The 17,653-nt window shown below is 47.5% G+C and overlaps 1 protein-coding gene across 1 annotated transcript in view; it reads right to left on the bottom strand.

Moving 5' to 3' along the window:
- Positions 1 to 17,653, bottom strand: part of Plekha7 (pleckstrin homology domain containing A7) — a 187,929-nt gene that overhangs the window by 69,642 nt on the left and 100,634 nt on the right.

Raw genomic sequence — 17,653 nt, 5'->3', positions numbered from 1 at the left:
GGCCTGGAACTCACTACACATGTAGCCCAGGCTGCCTCAAACTCATACAGATCCTCAGCCTCTGACTCCTAAGTGTCCAATGGTTTTTTGTTTGTTGTTGTTTTTTTTTTTGAAACAGGGTATAGCTACATATCTTTGGCTGCCCTAGAATTTTTGTGTAGACTAGGCTGACCTCAAACTTTGGACAATTCTATCTCTGCCTTGCACATAGTGGAATTACAGTTATGTGTTACCACGCCCAGAAAAATACACTATCTTAAAGACACAAAGTTCCAATACACTGAAACACTAAGGAGAAAAAGTATCTTTAAGATAGCACAAGCTGATACAAGAAGGAAGGCAAAGAGGCGACACTCTCAACAGCTTCCGCACACTGATGCCAGGGAAAGAATCCCAAGAATTCACCACCCACCCAGCAAATCCTATCTTCTTAAAATTCTCCTCGCTGCACCAAATGTCTTCAGTTCACTGAAGGGCTGATAAACGTATGGGCATGTCTCTGCAATTGAACACGCCCTGCCCGGTTCCAACACCCAAGCCTTCTACCACCCTTTTGAAGTCAGGAGGGGCTGCTTCCCAGCCAAGCTGACAGACTCGGTGGTGTGTAGGTGTTTTGTGTGTTGACAAAGACTGCCCGGAGCTTCAAAAGATGCGGAGCTGGCTCTGGAGGCTGCTGGGTTGTTTCACAAATAAGCAAATAAATGAATTTCCTTTTTCAAAAGAGAGTATGATGGATTTAAAAAGAATTTCCCAAGCACAAAATCATACTTGCTTTCAGATTTTTATAAAATCTAAAAACAAACTAACAAAAAGCACCTGTGGCATCATTATGTGTGGAAATCTCTTTCCAAGGTAGTTTAGGGTTTATTTTTTGCCTTCTATTAAAAAAAAAAATAGTATTTTTTAAAAAAGGATTTTTGTTACCACATTTGTTTGTTTGTAGGTGGGTGGGTGGGTGGGAGCACATGTGTGTGCCAGGGCACACAAGTGCAGGTCAGAGTGCAACTTTCGGGAGTCAGTTCTCTCTACCTTGTGGATGGGTCCTAGAGACTGAACTGAGGTCATCAGGAGTAGTGGCAAGTGCCCTTAACTGCTGAGCCCATGTTGGCAGAGACTTTCTACATATAAAAATATGTTGCAGGTTGGAGAGATAGCTCAGCAGTTAAGAGCAATGGCTGTTCTTCTAGAGATTCTGAGTTCAATTCCCAGCAACCACATGATGGCTCACAACCATCTATGGTGGGATCTGATGCCCTCTTCTGGCATAAAGGCGCACATGCAGACAGAACACTAATATGTATAAAATAAATAAATCTTTTAAAACAAAAACAAAAAATGTTGCTCTTTCAGTTTTTATATTTGATATTAACTTTCTTTTTTTTTTTAAAAAAAGATCTTCAAGTCAATGTACAAAGTAAAGGTTTCCATCATGGTTTTTTACTACATCTAACTCCCGTAGGAGAAACACTCTGATGCAGATGCCTTCCTTCATCTGAATTACTGAGTAAGTCATAATCTTTTTCATACAACTTCAAAATACACTGCCTGTGTGTGAGGCGTTGCTGTGGATGCAGGGGCTCAGGGCAACAAAAGCATTCCTACTCCCTGACTCCGTGGTACTTCTGTTTAGACTCTGATACTCTTTTAATGCTGGATATTTTAGGGGTCCCCTCCCACTATAATCAGCAACTTTGAGCATAGATGCCCCCTCGTCCCAGTTCAAATTATTTCCCTGAGTTAAAGCCTCTGAAGTAAAATTACTAAATCCAAGGGTCTGGGGCCCTTTTTAAAAGCTCTTAACACAGGCAGTGAAGAGACTTTTTGCTGTCACAGCCAATAGGTCATCTCAGTTTAGTGATGTTAAGATGTTAGCTTCACCCCCTAATTGAGCACTGAGCCTCTCTGGAGATTAGCGTATCAACATCAGCACAGCACACAGGTTAGGAAGACAATCACTAAAAGCCCAAGACTTTCTTTACTCTGTCCTGGTGCCCGATGATGTAACCTTAGCACCGGTAGCTAGAGCGGCCCAGGTCCTAACAAGCCATCAGACCAGGCTGCTTGCTAATTGACCCAGCCACAGAGAACCACCCCTAACAAACCTTCAGTCATCCCAGGGAGCACAGCTGGCCTCTCAATTCCCATTCCTATTCTTGGACTAGCCCACAGGATCCTATGACCTCATCTGGCAGGCAGCAGCCTGGGCTTCCCAAAAAGGCAGCTTTCCAGTTGGGATGGGAGCAGCCCCCTGCAACACCTGTTTCAGACAGCCTTGCATCACATTCAAGGGTTGGGCCTTATTTGCACCTAGCTTTTTAGAGTCATCTCCAGGAAGCTTGAGAATGTAAACTCTGGGTCGGTCCCATTTGCAATCTGGTGGGAAAATGCCCTGCTCGAGAGAACAATCAAGCAGCAGCGCCTCTAGAATTCAGAAGCACTTTACAGTCTACAAAACATTTGCTCACACACATTCAGCTATCAGCACACCAGCTCCACATTCTGTAAGAGAGAAAACTGGGCTGAGAAGGTGAGGGGTGTGCACAAGCCAACTTCAGGGAAGAACGTGGAGACAGGGCCTGAATCTAGGTTGTTTGTGACTCCCATGCCTTCTACATGATCAGAGCCTAGTGGCTTCCTGATTATGGTTAGAAAGCCCTGCAGGCAGGGCATCGGAAACACAGTGCCACCTCTATCTACTCCTTCATCTCCCTGTGCCCAGGGCCAAAGTTCTGAATGACACTTGTATGGCAATCAGTATCCCCCAAGCAGCCTCTGCTCCTATCATAAGGTCATCTGATGGACCCTCTGGTAGACCAGAGCACAGGGCAAATCTTTTATGTGCCTGGAACAGATCCAGCAGCCAGTGGTCACCTTTTCTACACACAATGTCAACCCCAAGGGCAACTGCTCTGCTCCCTATCCCAACTCATGTCATCACAATAAACCCAGAGTCCCAGGCTCATGAATCCGGAGCTACAAGGTGCTGGCGCTTAATTCAAAAGTGCAAGTGCTCTAACACTAGAAGGAAGATGAGTTAATCGGACGAAAAATAATTGTTGCCTGGTCACACCTAGAGCAGCCCTCCAAACTCCCTCCCCTAATATGCATGCTGCCCTCGATGCCAACACTGCCATCCTCAGCATCAGCCTTACCAGTTTCCAGCTGCTCACTTTTATCATCCAACACTCTCAGGTAACCAAGGAGGTCAGAGACACAGATCATGTTATTTCCATGATAGAAATAAAAGAAATAAGGCTCCAGATTATGAGATATTATCAGAATTTAAAAAACAAAACAAAACAAAAAAAAAAAAAAGAAGAAGACATAACCATTGGGAGAGGAGATGGACCCACAGGGATGAACACAGCCTGAACACTGGGGTCCTGAAATGTCACCACTTTTGACTGGATGTACCCAGCTTGCTCCTGGCAAAATTTCCAGCTCAGCACTCTTTGAACAGAAAGACATGAGTAAGGTCCCTAGGCTACACCATTCAACCTTAATACCAGTAGGGTAAGTACCTGTTGTCACCAGGCCATTAGGGAGAAAAGCGAGCCCACAAGAGGTAGACAACTTGTCTACAGACACAGTCAGCTACTGTCCTCCCTTACAGCTCCAGGCCACCACTGCCCAACGGAGGCTGCCTGGTACAGAAGCTTGGAGACTGCAAGTCCAGTCATGCTGCAGTCATTGTCCGCTTTGGCCCTGAAACTCCAGTCTATTTCCTGATCCTAAAACCCACAAAGAGTCGCATGTCCCATCACCCTGACTCAAGAAGCATTTTGCAGGCCTGTACTGACACATCCCTGAAAGACCTGTCCTGAAACCTGACTTCCCACCTCGCTCCTCAGTATGGCAGACACCGCCAGGCTGGGAGCCAGGCGGCTGGGTTCAATGGAATAGAAACTCTCCTCACACAGGAGTTTCTGCTTCTCTTCAGGCTACTGAAAATAATCTGCCAAGTGATTTAAAACACAGTCTAGTCTTCTTTTTCAAATCCCACTCTTTTCCCCAGAAGCGGCCTCTCAGAAAGACCCAGCAGCCAGTGCGACCTGGAAAGGACCAAGCATGAAGGGAAGGAAGGCAGCAGGAATAGTAAGCACCCAGGTAAACAAGCACACCTTCACAAAAGCCCTGGGCTGGGAAGGACCCCAGCTGCCCCAGAGGGCTGGTAGCAAACACAAGAGCCTTGATAACAGAATACAGAGGACCATGGAGAAGAGGTTGCTGCTCACCTGCACCACAACACACGGGGCTGGTCAGAACACAAGGGCCTGACAGCTTCTTGCAAAGTTTTGGGAAGGTGAATTTTTCATTCCTATAAAATGAGCATAGACTGGTGTGGTGGCAAAGCCTTTAATCCCAGCACTCAGGAGGCAGAGACTGGAGGATCCCTTAACTGGAGGCCAGCCTGGTCTGCAGGAGCAAGTTCTAGGGCAGCCAGGACTACACAGACAATCCCTGGCTTGAAAAATTAAAACCAAAACAGGGGTGGGGTGGGGCAGTGACTTTGATTAGTTAAACATAAGAGTTCCAGCTATTTATCTAGCAAATTGATTTTTTATTGATTTTTTTTAATGCAGGGAGCTCTGGGAAAGCTGTGACAGACACTTGACAGGAGGTCAGAGCCCACGGCTGAGTGTGGCTCTCCGAGGGCTGTGGCACTGGTATGTGGAGTGTGACAGATGTGCTGGCAGCCCCAGCTCTTATCTGGTCCTAGCTATAAAAAGAAGAAACAACTTAAAAACGTAAGGAAAGTATCCGGCCAAAGTCAGAGGAGGGTCTCATCAAGCATACTGAGCAGTACCTGTCAGTCTCCTGTCCCCAAGCTTCCAACCTTCGTGTGCTTCCCAGAACACTGGAGAAAGCAGTCGCCCTCAGGCTAAGGCCACCTTCAGCATCGCCTCCAGCCTTCTTAAGGCACATTTTATCTTTGTGCTCTTTGTGTTTCAGCAGAACTAAGGATTGTGGGTCACCTAATAGTGCCCCAGAAAACGCTCAAAACTGAAAAGTGAAACTCCACAAATGAGAAGAATTTGCCTTAACTACATCAGCTCTCATCTGGGCTCCTCAACAGAGAGGTTGTAATCAAGAGTAGAAACCATCTTCAAGGGCTAGGGATGCCTCTCCAGTGACAGTGCTTGTCAAGCATGCACAAGGCTGTAGATTTAGTCCCCAATGCCATGAACAGGCTACGGTGGCCCACACCCAGCATCCCAGCACCAAGGAGGTGGAGACAAGGTCAGCAGTTCAAAGAGATCCTCAGTCACATATCATAAGTTCCAGGCCAGCCTGGGCTAGATGAGACTGTATCAAAAGAACAAACAGTATCTTCGACTTGCCAACATTTCCTAAGCTCCTTTTGTTTTATTTTATTTAGCACTTTTACTAATTTGTTCACTTAACAGAAAGTGTCACCTTAATGTGGCACTTCTTAGGAGGCTGACAATCTTATGAGAATGGTCTTTCAAGTTTGCAGATATTTCAACATTGACAACAGCTCTCACCACACGGCCACTCCCCTGCCAGCCCTTCTTCCTGTAGCCTGGGAATCAGGCCTGGATGGTCCAGCCTGCCTATGGTCCCATCCTGTCTTATCCACTCAATACTAAACTATCTCTTTCAACATGTGCCCTGAGCGACCAGTCAGCCCAGAACTTTGGAGCTGGGGCTGGTTCAACTAAAGCAAGCTCCCTCACATCTCTAAGCCATGGCTCCGCCATTACAAATGCAACTTTATTTATTTATTTATTTAGGTTTTTTTGAGACAGGGTTTGAGACAAGGTTTCACTTGGTAGCCCAGGCTGGCCTCGAACTCACAGAGATCCACCTGGCTCTGCCTCCCGAGTGCTGGGATTAAAGGCGTGCGCCACCACTGCCCGGCACAAATGTGATTTTAAAAGGTTCCTAAGAAATTTAAAGAGGGGCTAAAAAAGGGGCATGCACACTTAAGCACATAGATGGCGTTCAATGTTTGTTTAACCCGACTGAGCCTTGACTATGGCAACAACAAACAGACACCTAAGATTTAACAAAGGGAGAGAATAAGCCGTCTTTGCCCCAAACCAAACTTGTCCGGCACCAATGTCCTCAAACACTGGAGGCATTCTCTGTTCCTTCTCTACCTTAACTTCCTCTTGTGATAAGCATGTGAGCTCTCCTGGCTTCTTCTCAGAGATGCTCTGCATTCACCCTCAGCACTCCACCATCTCCACCCGCTTGCCTCTGGCCCACATACCACCCCACCCTCCCCACTCCCATACTAGGGACTGAACCTAGGGCCCTGGAAAGTGAGGCAAGTGCTCCATCACACAACTACATCTCCAGCTGCCTTTTGACTTTTTACTTTGAGCCAGGGTCTCACTAAATTGGCCTCGAACTCACTTTGTGGTCTGGGCAGACTTCGCAGTTGCAATCCTCCTGCCTCAGCTTCTAAAGCAGCTGAGATTACAGCCTTGCAATCACCAGGCTTAGCTTTTATCTCCTAAGCACATCCTTGGCTTTTACACCTCAGCTTTTGTTGAGTTCCCTGGAAGTTCTCATGGGTTCATGACAAGCCCCTCCATTAAATACTGGAAGCACGACACCATCCAGAGTGAAAATAAGCTCCTTGCCTTGGCTTAGAAAACCCTAGAAGAGGGGCTAGGGCTTGAGCTCAGGTGGCACAGTGCTTGCCCAGCACACACAAAGCCCTGGCTTCCATCTCCAGTGCCACATACACTGGCATTGTGGCACACACTAGGAGAAGCAGGAGGCGCACGCAGAAGCTCAAGGTCATCCTCGACTACAAAGTGAGTTCCAGGCTACCCTGGGCTACACTAGAATCTATCTCCTAACAAACAAAACCTCAGATGACACGAGCCCTACCTAGCAGCCGCCTCTTCATATACTACTCTGTCCCTGCCCTCCTCATTTCCTGAACACCCAGTCTTTCCTACTTGGCAGCCTCTGTCCTCTCAGGCGGCACGCTCCTTGCCTGTGTCCATGGAGCTGGCACCTTGTCCTTTAGACCTGGGCAGGGCTATCACCCCCTCAGCCCTTCCCACCGTCACCTCACACAGCATCAGCCTATTTTAGTTATTAACAGCTGTAATGTTTCTCACTTACGTGCACGTGCGATTACTGTGGGTTTCTTTGACTAGCATGCAGTCTGGCCTGTCTCTTTACTGCTGTATCAGTTTGGAGAGGTGTCTGGCACCGGGGAGGTGCTCAGAAGTCCCTTCTGACTCAATGAATGAAAAAAAACTAAGGAGGTTCTGACCTTCAAGTGAGCCTTCCAATGAGCTTCCAAAGCCTGCAGAAACCAGAACTCAGGCCACGGAGACAAGAACCTATCACTGGCCATCAAGATGTAGCTGTCTTCTCCTGGCACGCCAGAAGCCTCTTCAAGCCCACAAGAGAAGGTTAATACCCTCAGTGCAGAAAGCAATGGATCAAATGCCCGAGAGGAAACTGCTGAGTGGTTAAGAACACACAGGATGGGGGTGGAAGTATAAACACACATCACCTGTCTCCCTTTTATGCACTAGACAGAAGGTGGGGTTAAGCTCATAGTTCAGGGATAGCTATGAAGGCTCTTGCATTGTTCTCTGCCCCCCACAACTAGTACTTAACCTCCAGTCTTCACCACCTGCCAATCCACGGTTCCTTGGGGGCTGGCTCCTGTAATTCTAGTGTTTTACCTAGAGCATGGCAACAGGGATGCTCATGTGGGAGGCACCCAAACTGTTACCTTGGGAATGAGTATCAGCCACCTTCAGCAAGAGATTGTGCAAAGCCTATCAACCCATCACAAAGTCCCAAAGACGGGTGAGTGGGCCAGGGCTCCCAGGCCCTGACAAAGGATCTTATGCCAGTGCTGGAAGTACCCACTATCCCTGGGGAGCCAGAAATATAGCAGTGCCGGGCTACGAGCACCCACACTACTCACACTACAGACATCTGGCTTACACTCACCCCAAACTAGGCAGCAACTTGAGTCCAGCCAAACCCTGGGGTCGCCACCTAAGGGATGCTCAGGTACTGCCTTTCCTGTATAAAAGGCACAGAGAGAGTGGAGTCTGAGAGGGTCACAGCACGACTGCCCACCTTGAAAGGAGGTAGCTCTGTCCTCCTTGTCCCCTGGATAGAGCAAACTGATAACTTCCAGCATGATCTAGAAAGCTCTCTCTCACACAGGCTACAGGCTTTACAGATCCACTCAGTGGCCACTCCATTTGTAAAATACCTCTTCCAAGCAAGTAACCTGACCGAAGGAAGCCTGCCTGCATCCCAGATCCCACAAGGGGTTGCATACCTAGAATTCCACCTGCTGAATAGGGAGTTGTAATTTTGGCTTCCTGTGATCATGAATGAAAAGATTAAAGGCAAACTCCTACTAGAATGAGGAAATCAAATGCAGACAGCCCTTCCCCTTTTTGAAGGAAGTTTTCAGAGAAACAAGGTAATAGAAGCCAGTATCAGCCTTGTTAGCAGTGACTCCTCAACCTCTCAGGGCTCTGATTTCCTCATCCTGGGCTCCCCATCGCAGAGGCCACCCAGGCAGATCAGATTGGACACAGCCTGGAGTTTAAACCTCAGCTCTGTCCATGCATGCATGGCCTTGAAGGAGTGGGTGAGTGCTGGGCTTATCTGTAAATGGAGGAGATATTCCAACTCTTCAAGCTTCTGAGGAGGCTGTAATGCCAGGGCCCGGGCAACACTTCCACATGCGGGGCCTACTGGGCTTTTCCTTTGTTAGCTCTAGAACTGCTCTTAGGTGTCCTGCCTTGCTCTGCTTTACAACTCCAGCAGGAGGAGCCTGCAAAGACAGAGACTCAAGCACATACTTTCCTCCCTTTGAGTTAAGGTACACAAAAACCCCAGATCCCTGTTAACATCTATTTAAAGAACTCGCCTGCCAGGCAAAGCGGTTTCAGTTCAGCAGGCACAGTCCCTCAACCACACCCTTGTCCCTCAGAGGGTCTGTCTCCATGGTGCAGAAAGTACAGACCAAGAAAATCCACCTCCCCCACAGGCTGGGCTCGGCCAGGGACACACAGCCTACAGGAGTACTGAAATTACAGGGGAGACATTTTCAACCTCAGAATGCCCGTTTATAATTCCATTCAGTGCTTTCTTCCCTAAACCGGTGCCTCGGCAGTCACTTGAGAACACAGGGCCAGGTGCCACAGGACTCGCCCAGGGAGTAAGAACGTTTTAGGTGACTGAGGATCTTCTCAAACTCCTACCATCCAGCCAACCCCAGTCGGAAGTTCAGCAACAACACCACAGGTAACTTAAAACATCATCTGCCAACAGGATACTGTTCGTAAGAATATGAGGGAGATAAGAGTTCAGGGAACTTTTGTCCTACTTTTTCCTAATTAAATGGCATTCTTGCTGAGTAATGGCACTCCTGGCCATCTGAAACTTCAGGAACCAAAATATATCACACACTGACTCCTGACAGACCCATCCAAGACTCACCTGCTCACTGCTTGCAGACAGGCCCACACTCGCTTTGAGCCCCATGTTCAGAACTGCGTCTTTCCTGGTGGTAGTCTGATGAAATCTGCACTCGGCTCACGGCAGACAGAGAGGAAGGCTCCCATCTGCCTGCTCTCTCTTTCTCAATTTCAGTTCTCCACAACTGCTCCCAGGTGTTACAATCCAGCAGCCACGCCGTTCCTGCTCATTCATTCTCCTTCCTCTCCACACCCCAAGCAAAATCAGGCACCAGGCAGGAACACAGTTCCAGCTCTGAGTCACCACCCACTGTGGCCCAAGGGAATGAGGATGGCTGGCTGTCCACATGCAGGCAAGCACTATAGGCTATAGGTCCCAATGTGGTGTTGTTCTTGGAGCCTGTGAGGTTGGCTCCCTCTAGCATCTGGACACAGCCTAACGTCTAGTCCTGATGTCAGAAAGAATCATCCAATTAGTTTCTTCCATCCTGCACTGGGTTAAAATCAGCCCTGAAACCAAGCCTATTCCCAGTGGAGAAACACCGCTACCATATCCACCTACCTCGAGGTAAAACTCCAGGATTCTTTCAGAACTACCTGGGAATGGCTAAGGCTCTTTCTGGACAAATTTTAACCAGGAATCTTTCACTGCCAAAAGAGGTAGGAGGAAACAGAAAGGGAAACTAAGATCCTGAGGTCACAGACCAACAGTGGCTTTTTCACTGTCACCTACACGGGTCTCCCCATCACAAGGTGGGTGACACAGCTCCTCGAGGTTGAAGGGGAGAGGGAGCTGCAGGCTGTTACACAGCTGCATTCTAGGTTTTACCACAGTGCCGGCACACAGTAGGAGCTCAAGAAATATATACTGAGAAAAAAAAATAAAGGGGATTTTTGTTCTCAGTCTATTTAGGATGGCAGTTGGGTAATTTTTCTAAACTTTGTATCTGTTACATCTGTTACAAAGTATTTTCAACACTTTGGTAGTGAAACCTGAGTTGTTGCCTTTAAAAAAAAGTGTCGTAAAAGCCTTCCAAATTGTAACACAATGTGAGTCTGCCACAGCAAAATGAGAGTGAGTGACCAGCTGAAGGAGTGTCAGGTCCAAAGGAAACTCCAGTTCCCCAAACCCCAAAAAGCAGTCCAGATATCCAGAGATGGGTTCAGTCTGGACTACAGGAGGATTTCTGGAGGTCAGATAAGAGCCAGCATTCCTCAAGAACTTGTGAAGCCGGTTCCAATCTGCCAAAAGGAAGTCATTTCCCTTCCTACTGGCAGAAGGGACAAATGGCTACCTATGGTACCTACTAGCATACCAAAAAATGCACGCTGGCCTCCAGGCTCCCTCTTTATCACAAGTACCTAGATCTCACCTCTTCCAGTTAACTGGCTTCCCTCCCACCAGCTATGCATTCTCCTTATAACCCTGCTATTCCGCTATGCATGCTTGTGAGTGTGAGTGTGTGTGTGTGTGTGTGTGTGTTCTCTCTCTCTCTCTCACTCTGCTCCTGCTTGTCTGTGTTTTCTCTATTCTCTATCCCCTGCTGTTCTCCCCTCTCTCACAGACAGCCCTGGGCCATGTCCAGTCTACTTCTTTCTCTCTCTGCTCTGGACTCTGCTAAATGCCTCTGTCTGTTCTCTCTCTTATATCTACAATACAACTTTCCCCTTAACATGGAGTGGTCATGTCATCAGTTTATACAAGGATCTACTGCTGGCTGCTAGTGGAGGAAGAACATTCTCTTTGAGGAGGTATGATGATATTTTATTTGTGCTGAAATATGATTTTATTTGTATGTTAATAAATAAAGTTACTTGGGGATCAGAGGTCATAGCCATTAAGCATAAGTCTGGCAGTGGTAGCACATGCCCTTAATCCAATCCCATGGCAGGCAGAGTCTGTGTGTTCAAGGACACAGCCAGCATGGTGACAGCATGGTAATCCAAGTACTAAGCATAGAGACTTGGAGGTCTGTATAGACAGGCAGTGACGAGAAAGTCATGTGGTTGGGTTTAGAGCCAATGAGAAGGCAGAACAGAAAGGCAATAATAATACAGACACACACAGGAAGAAGGTCTCTCTCAGGGGAAGGATGGGAGCTGCAGCGAGTGGTAAGATAAGTTGGTCTTAGCTCTTGGCTACTGCTCTCTGATCTCTGGGCTTTTAACTCTGCATTTGACTCTGTGTTTCTTATTTAATAAGACCATTCAGAATTACTTCTATAAGGGGGCTCCAGTGGACAGCCCAGACCCATCCACAGACAGGCAGTGCTAACGGGACTAAGTGGGGCACCGAAACAAACAACAACAAAGACATTAAGTTGGAGGGTACATAATGGAGGGAATAAAAGGAGAGTTGGAAGACAGGAATAGGAAGCGGATATGATCATATTTCATTGTATACATGTATGGAATTCTCAAAAATAAAGAAAAAAAAAAAAAAGAATGAGTGACCAGGAGCCATTCTCGCAATTGTCTTTCCTAACAAATTAGTTTTAACTACAAAAGAGATTGTAATTAATCACAAATCAACTGTTATAAAGACTGAATTAGCTGGGGGGCAGGGGGCGGAGGGGGTGCACACCTTTAATCCCAGCACTCAGGAGGCAGAGGCCAACTCACTCACATAGTGAGTTTCAGGACAACCAGGACTACACAGAGAAACCTTGTCTTGAAAAACAAAAACAAAAACAAATAAACCTGAATTAGGCTTACAAGCACAAACCCCATATAGTTAATACTTATTTGGTCCTACCATGTGCTTAGCACTGTGTTCTTTGGGGGAAAGACAATGATTACTACATAACCTGCCGCTTGGTACAGGCACTCACCCCCAACGGGTCAGATAGATGTCATCTGTGCCATGCATCCAGGTTGCAGCAAGTGTCCAATGTAAGCACAAAGTATGACTACATCTAGAAATCATGTTGTAAGGACAACAGCCTTTGAAGGTAGTACTCTTTCTATTTCACAAATGAAGAAATCAGAGCAGACAGCAGCCAAGAGCCTTTCTACACCCACGGGACCAAATTTCAAGTTCAAATTAGTGCCAAGTGGGGCTTAGTCTTCCTGCTTACTCTTCAGGCAAAGGCTACCTCTGACCCCAGTGGGCCTGATGCCAAGGAGCCAGGGAGGAACAGGAAGTGTCCTGGGCTTAGTCATCAGGTACCAGACTTAACCCTCCATCACCAGCAACAGCCTAGCAGAGACCAGCGACAGGTATGGAGAGCCGGAAGGGCCACAAAGACTGCCCGCAGCTCCGCAATGGCCCACTGTCCTTGCTGTCAGAGCACTTGTGCCTGGACCCAGGTTTCTTCTGCTACCACTCCCTTTAGCCCTGCTTTTGTATCTCATCACTCCATACCCCCCAAGTCCTGCAGATTAACTGTCCACCACCCAATCACTGTGTTGTTGCCACCCTGAGTGTGCCTCCCACTGTTATCTTCCCTGATAAATTCTGTGCAACCTTCAAGGTCTCTTTTCTCCCAAGTGGTCCTTCCTGGTCACCTCCAGCCCCTTTGACTCCTGAAGGCTTAGACTAGAGTGGTATACTTCCCAATTCCTATTTGCTTTTCAAAACTTCCTCAAGAGCTACACATTCTAGAAGGATTATGAACCAAAACACAGCTTCTTTTTCTTTTCCTGCCTCCAACCCAGTGTTGAATCCTGGTGGCAAATACTTGTGCCAGATAGACAAACCCCTGTGTCATCATTGTTGTTTGCATTTATGGATTAGTTAGTTCTTTACAATTGTAGGTGGCCGTGGGACAGCTCAACAGGTAAAGGCTGTCACCACTGAGCCTCATGACCTGAGTCCAATCCCTAGAACCCACATGAAAGAAGATAAATAAATGACATAGCTGTCCTCTCTCTCTCTCTCTCTCTCTCTCTCTCTCTCTCTCTTCTCTCTCTCTCACACACACACACACACACACACACAACACACGGAGGACGAGGACGGACGGATGGACGGACGGACGGACGGACGGGGTGGTTAGAAATATTTCTAAAAACTTTAAGGGTCAGCAAGATGGCTCACTGGGTAAGGGCACTTGCTGCCAAGCCTGAAAACCTGAGTTTAATTGCTAGAACCCACATGGTGGAAGGAGAGACCCAAGTCCCTTGTTTTGTCCTCTGACCTCCACATGTGTGTTGTGGTACACGCGATACACAGGATACTACACATGATCTCCAAGTTGCTTTCTACTTTACATAGCACGGACTCCTCCATGTCCACAACAAGGATGGCCATAGCACCTGCCTCCACATACAGCTCCCAGGGCCCGCAGCACCCCTATGCACAGACAACCCTGGAACCCATCCCATATGTTAACCTACCCAGACACATAGCAGGCATTGCAAACTGATGACTGTGAACTAATATGTGCCCAAGACAAGTTTTATTTGAATTCCAATGAGGTTAAAAATCCAGTGGAATTTTAAAAGTCAAAACTTTCAGATACACATTTTTCAAAAAATGCAATCCACCTTGGAAATACATATACTTTTGCAAGTCTGGGAAATAGACCCACCTGTCAGTTCACTGTGGTCACTGTGGTTGCCACCACACCCTCTGTTCCCAGGGTTGACCTGGGAGCCCATCTGTCATCACACACACACACACACTTCTTTATATCCAAAGCTCAGCCAGAATGTGGAAAACAAAGAAGTCAGCCCTGGTATGCGCGCTTAAGAAACAAACCGGAGCGCACAGACACACGGGCTCTACTGCTCGGCGAGCCCCACCCTCTGACCTTGCAACACAGGCTGTCCCCTACAAAGCTCACAATGGAGTCTCTGAAAATAATCTAGTCATGTTTTAAATAATTTTACAAGCCTGTGTTGGGCCAACTTCATAGCTGAGCTTGGCCATATGCCTTGGACCTCAGGCTGGACGCACCAGCCGGAGCAGATACTCTCCCTTATACCAACACTGGCAACTAGAAAGGACCTTCCTTCAGCAAGATATGTTTAGAAGAACCTAACATGAGAGTAAGAACCAAAGGAAGATGGCAAACACTGGTTAGTAAGTTTCCTTCTTATCAAATAAATAAATATTGTAAATATATATATATCTATCATATCTCCCAGTGGCTGATGGGAACTTGCCCTTACACCTTCCTGCCTAGGCTACAACACTGCTAAACACAGACCACCAGACTCTTCCCCACCGAGGAACACCCAAAAAAGTGCCACCGGCATCAACCCTGAAGAACCTAAGAAGAGGTAGTAGTGAATGCTGCTCTGATGACAGACACCAAAAGTGATCCCAGAAGGCAGGCAGGGGCTCTGGGGACAGAAAACATCTCTGAGACCAGGTGCTGCCCTGCAGAAGACCACACACTTCCCCTAACACTGACTACGGCATTTGGACTCCAGGCCAGAATGTAGCCCTTAACAGCTTGCCCCAGATCCAGCAACTTCTCCAGAAAGCTCCAGAAGAACAGTCGCCACTGTCTAATCGAGCATTCAGGAGGAGTTTTTAAAGACTCTTATTAGGTGACACCATCTGAAAGATGCTGCCTCATCTGTCCCCAACAATGACTGTGAATTCAGCATATTCACTATTTCACTCACTCACTTACTCAATACAGAAATATCTGAAAAGACCTCGTTTCCAGCCCCATAGTGTCCCCGACCTGAATAGCGAGTAATGGAGACGAGGAAGTATGGCCAGCTCAAACCCTGGACTCCACCGACGGGCCACGCAAACTATCTGTACCAGTCACCATTTCTTGCATGCTGACCATTGTGACTGGAGATAACTGTATGCTCATCCCTAGTGGTCACTATGAGGTCTCATCATTTTAGGAATAACCCACAAGAGGGGAGAAATCACTGGCTCAAGGCTACACACTGCAGGACGCGAAGTCCAGCGCCAACTGCCTCTTCTGAGTCATGTGGTCTCCTCTGCACCCTTCTGTAGGGTGAAGGCCACCAAGTGGGAGGTGCTCTCGCACACACCATGCTGCTGCCCTGTAAGGGGATGTTTTCTAGATTCTTCTTCTCTTGGAGCTGTAGAGAGGGTTCAGCAGTCGAGAGCACATGCTGTTCTTCCAGAGGATCTGGGTTCAATTCCCAGCCTGCAAGGTGGTTCATATTTGTCTCCAACTTTGGTGCCAGAGGAGCCAGTGCCCTCTTCTGGCCTCTCTGGGGACCAGAGGTGCATATGGTATACACACATATGCAGGCGAAACATTCATACACTTAAAAAAAAAAAAAAAAAGGTAAGTAAATGTAAAGATTTATTCCGTTTTTTCCTAGAGTTACCTCCACATTGTTGGGGATGAAAATTTCCAGCAGGAGAGGTGGTGCCTCCCTAGGACCCAGGAGACAGCCCACACCTTGCAAGCAGGAGTGGGACAGTAACGAGGAAAGCAGCAGGAGGCAGAGTGGGCACAGGCGCTCACTCAGTGACCTACTGAACCCTGACCTCCTGCCCCTCGTTCTATCAACCCCAGGCTGTACTTGGGAAAATCAGCACATAGATCACATGGTTCGCAACCTTCCTTTTTTTTTTTTTTTTAAGATTTATCACATATACGGTGTCCTGCGTGCCACCATGTGGGTGCTGGGAATTGAACTCAGGACCTCTGGAAGAGCAAGAAGCACTCTTAACCCCTGAGCCATCTCTTCAGCCCTGTTCTCAACCTTCTTAATGCTACGACCCTTTAGTATAGTTCCTCATGTTGTGGTGACCCCAACTGTAAAATTTTCATTGCTACTTCATAACTGAACTATTGCTACTGCTACGAATCGTAATGTAATGTGTTCTCCGATGATCTTAGGCAACCCGTTGCCTAAGGTCATTCAACGCCTCCTCAAAAGGGCTGTGACCCACAGACTGAGAACCACTCTGAGGGCTCAGGGTGCCCAGAGCCCAGCGACATTCCCAGGAATTAAAGCACAGGGTCATTGTTTATCAGGGTGTAGGAGACAAAGTGGCCCGGCCACATTCCAATGGGTGGAGCCGGTGTTGTTCAAGCCTAGATGGTCCCCATGATCAGATTACCCAACCTCCCTGGCCAGGACCTGGGAAACCTGCTGTTTCCTAAGTATCCACTCAAAGAACTTCTAGCAATAGAATCAACAGTCTAGGGACTCCAGGGGGAACCTGAGGGACAGTGCCCTTGCAGGACCCAGGGAAGAAGAACCCTACTCTACCTCGAAGCTGAGGAAACAAATTCCAGACATCCAAGCAGGGAGAGGCTCCCTGCCTATCTTACCTTTAGAAGAGGGTGGGGAAGGATGACTCCAGAAACCCCCCACCTAAACAGTTTCCTGTTCTATTTCCGAGTTGTGCCATTCAGGAAGGGAGTCCTGTTTGAGGAACACAGCAGGAAGAAGGGGTCTGACCCATAGGGACCCCACATACCCAGAGTTTCCACTGTATACACCATGAGCACGCAGACAATGCCCTGGCAGAACTTTCTATTTTGACTAGTATTTTTCTTTTTCCTTTTGATTTTTCAAGATATTAAATGGGATAGGAGAGAGGAGGGAGCAAAAGAGAGACATCAAGTCAGCAGAAAGAGTGAGCTTGAAGCCAGAGCTGGGCCCTTGGCTCTACCCGCCAGGACTCCCGCTTATAATATCATAACGCCCAGTTCCCCCAGCAGTGTGTGCACTTCACAGAAAACTTTTCTGTGATGCCTGGCAGCAAGAAGGTAAACCAGATGTTTTCTTATTGGGGTCTACTGCCCCACCCTAAAGAAAACCTGCAGATTCTCCACATCCTCAGCGGAGGGCCCACACCATGCTGCTGTATCAAGACTTCTCCTACAGGCAGCCAGAACTGGAGATTGCTGGTAGACAATGCAAGATGGACATAAAGAACAATAACTCTAGTGAGTATACTCTTTTATTATTTCTAATTATGTATATTTCTACGTCTCTGCATGTGCTCATATGCACCTGAGTGCAGGCGTTCATGGAAGCCAAGAGGTTTTTAGGTCTCCCTGGAGTTGGAATTACAAGTGTTATGATACTGTGCAAGGGGACCCCAGCCAGCCAGGGTATCCTACTGTGAGGGAAAAGATGCCTGGCAGATGCAGCGGCAGCTGCGGCGCATGGACAGTTACTGATACCCCAGGCACTGTATCCACATGGAAATAAGTTTATTAAAATAGAGAGATGAAGAGAAAGATAGGAAAAGAGGGAAAAAGAAAGAAGAAAGAGGGGGAGGAGTGGAGTCGAGGGTGCACACC

This window comes from Peromyscus leucopus, chromosome 1 (assembly GCF_004664715.2).
Source record: "Peromyscus leucopus breed LL Stock chromosome 1, UCI_PerLeu_2.1, whole genome shotgun sequence".
Classification (NCBI taxonomy): domain Eukaryota; kingdom Metazoa; phylum Chordata; class Mammalia; order Rodentia; family Cricetidae; genus Peromyscus; species Peromyscus leucopus.
Note: the sequence above shows the minus strand (reverse complement) of the source record. Positions and strands in the feature narration are given on the sequence as shown.